Raw genomic sequence first — 3,688 nt, 5'->3', positions numbered from 1 at the left:
CTTGTAAGTCTCTTTTTTTCCCCAATGTGTCAATTTACCTTTTCATGCTTTGAGAAAAGAAAGAAATAAACACATTGTTTTTATTTTATGGAGAAGGATTTAATCACCAAGAATAAAACATGAAGGGAGCAGCCAGGCCAGTCCTGGTTAGTAAGCACTCAGTGAGTAAGTATGTAGATGCCCCTGTGGGAGGCAGGTGATGACTAGGGGCAGACCTTAGGCACAGAGAACACAGAATATTTGGTAAACCTACTTGGCCAAACATCAGCTAGTTATCAGAAAAGCAGATTAATGAAGTAATTGATTTTCTTCAGAAAACGGTAGGAAATGCTTGATCTGAAGACTGAGAAAAGATAAAACACTGATTATCTACATAAAATAAAAGAAAATGTAAAAAAATTTGGATTAGACACTCAAAAATATTCAAAATGTAACCTTTCCACTATAACTACATGAACTATTAAGTTGGGATTAGAATCCCTTCAGAAGGATTGAAAAGACCAGATTTTCTGGTCCTTCTTAAATATAGGAGAGTTTTAGGTTTTGGTTACCTACAATATGTTTATTTGTTTGTTTTACTGAGGTTCTTCCCTTGTTATCACATTAGAATGGTAAACGGGAGTTAAGAATGGATGGATTGTCAGTATTCGTTCTATCTCCTTGGAAACTCCTGTATCTTTTACAAGGCTTTCTCCTAGTACTTCTGATAGCAATAGAAGGCCAAGTAATATTTTTTTTTAAAGTCAGTTCCCTACTCTCATTATTTTATCTTAGATTGCTACATTGAGCCTTTCTACTGCTATAGCCATTATTATCATCTTTTTATTTTTCAAACCTTCCTTTAAAATTTATTATTTATTTATTTTCAGATTACATCATAATATATTTCGAATTCTGTGTAGATTACATCATGTTCACCACCCAAAAACTAATTATAGTCCATCCCCTCACATGTGAGCCTAATCACCCCTTTTGCCCTCCCCCCTCCCCCCTTCCCCTATGGTAACCACCAATCCAGTCTCCATTGCTATGTGTTTGTTTGTCGTTGTTTTTATCTTCTACTTATGAGTGAGATCATGTAGTATTTGACTTTCTCCCTCTGACTTATTTCACTTAGCATAATACCCTCAAGGTCCATCCATGTTGTCACAAATGGCCAGATTTCATCATTTCTTATGGCTGAATAGTAATCCATCGTGTATAAATACCACATCTTCTTTATCCATTCGTTCCTTGATGGGCACCTAGGTTGCTTCCAAGTCTTGGCTATTGTGAATAATGCTGCAATGAACATAGGGGTGCACGTATCTTTATGCCTTTGCGTTTTAAAGTTCTTTGGATAAATACCCAGCAGTGGGATAGCTGGATCATATGATAGATCTATTCTTAATTTTCTGAGGATACTCCATACTGCTTTCCATAGTGGCTGCACCAGTTTGCACTCCCACCAGCAATGAACAAGGTTTCCCTTCTCTCCACATCCTCTCCAACATTTGTGGTTTCCTGTCCTGTTAATTATAGCCATTCTGACCGGAGTGAGGTGATACCTCATTGTAGTTTTGATTTGCATTTCCCCAATAGCTAATGATGTTGAGCATCTTTTCACATGCCTGTTGGCCATCCGTATATCTTCTTTGGAGAAATCTCTGTTCAGATCTTTTGCCCACTTTTTATTTGGATTGTTGGTTTTTTTTGTTGTTGAGCTGTATTAGTTCTTTGTGTATTTTGGATATTAACCCCTTATCTGATATATGATTTGCAAATATCTTCTCCCAATTGTTAGGTTGTCTTTTCATTTGTTGACGATTTCCTTTGCTGTGCAGAAGCTTTTTAGTTTGATGTAGTCCCATTTGTTCATTTTTCCCTTGCCTGGTCAGACATGGGACTTGAAAATATGCTGCTCAGACCGATGTCAAAGAGCGTGCTGCCTATGTTTTCTTCTAGAAGTTTCATGGTTTCGGGTCTTACATTCAAGTCTTTAATCCATTTTGAGTTGACTTTTGTGCATGGTGTAAGGGAGTGGTCTACCTTCATTCTTTTGCATGTGGCTGTCCAGTTTTCCCAACACCATTTATTGAAGAGACTCTCCTTTCTCCATCATATGCTCTTAGCTCCCTTGTCGAATATTAGCTGTCCATAAATGTGTGGGTTTACTTCTGGGCTCTCAATTCTGTTCCACTGATCTGTGTGTCTATTTTTGTGCCAGTACCATGCTGTTTTGGTTACTATGGCTTTGTAGTATATTTTGAAATCAGGGAGTGTGATACCTCCAGCTTTGTTCTTTTTTCTCAGGAATCCTTTGGCTGTTCAGGGTCTTTTGTTGTTCCACGTAAATTTTAGGGTTCTTTTTCTATTTCTGTGAAAAATGTTGGTGGAACTTTGATAGGGATCGTGTTGAATCTACAGATTGCATTAGGAAGTATGGACATTTTAACAATGTTAATTCTTCAAATCCAAAAGCATGGAATATCTTTCCATTTCTTTGTGTCTTCTTCGATTTCTTTCAACCTTTTATAGTCTTCGGTGTACAGATCTTTCACCTCTTGGGTTAAATTTATTCCTAGGTATTTTATTCTTTGTGTTGCAATTGTAAATGGGATTGTATTCTTAATTTCTCTTCCTGCTACTTCATTGTTAGTGTATAGAAATGCAACCGATTTTTGTACATTGATTTTGTATCCTGTGACTTGACTGTATTCCTTTATTGTTTCTAAAAGTTTTTTAGTGGAATCTTCGGGTTTTCTAGATATAAAATCATGTCATTTGCAAAGAGTGACAGCTTCACTTCTTCTTTTCCAATGTGGATCCTTTTTATTTCTTTTTCTTGCCTGATTGCTTTGGTTAGGACTTCTAATACTATGTTAAATAAGAGTGGTGACAGTGGACATCCTTGTCTGGCTCCTGTTCTTAGAGGGATAGCTTTCAGTTTTTCTCCATTGAGAATGATATTTGCTGTGGGTTTGTCATATATGTCCTTTATTATGTTGAGGTATTTTCCTTCTATACCCATTTTATTTAGATTTTTTATCATAAATGGATGCTGTATCTTGTCAAATGCTTTCTCTGCATCTATTGAGATGATCATATGATTTTTATTCTTCATTTTGTTAATGTGGTGTATCACATTGATAGATTTGTGGATGTTGAACCATCCCTGCATCCCTGGAATGAAACCCTCTTGATCATGATGTATGATCTTTTTAATGTATTGTTGTATTGGATTTGCTAGTATTTTGTTGAGGATTTTTGCATCGATGTTCATCAGTGATATTGGCCTGTAATTTTCTTTTGTTGTGTTGTCCTTGTCTGGTTTTGGTATCAGGATAACGTTAGCTTTGTAGAATGAGTTAGGAAACCTCCCTTCCTCTTCAGTTTTTTGGAAGAGTTTGAGAAGGACAGGTATTAAGTCTTCTTTGAATGTTTGGTAGAATTCACCAAGAAGCCATCTGGTCCTGGACTTTTAGTTTTTGGGAGGTTTTTTATTGCTGTTTCGATCTCCTTACTGGTGATCAGTCTATTCAGATTTTCCACTTCTTCTTGGTCCAGTTTTGGAAGGTTATATGTTTCTAAGAATTTATCCATTTCTTCTAGATTATCCAATTTGTTGGCATATAGCTTTTCATAGTATTCTTTTATTATCTTTTGTATTTCTGAGGTGTTCATTGTAATCTCTCCTCTTTCGTATCTG

Source organism: Equus przewalskii, chromosome 10 (genome assembly GCF_037783145.1).
Source record: "Equus przewalskii isolate Varuska chromosome 10, EquPr2, whole genome shotgun sequence".
In the NCBI taxonomy this organism is placed as follows: domain Eukaryota; kingdom Metazoa; phylum Chordata; class Mammalia; order Perissodactyla; family Equidae; genus Equus; species Equus przewalskii.
The sequence above is the reverse complement of the archived record's forward strand: the minus strand, read 5'-3'. Positions refer to the sequence as shown.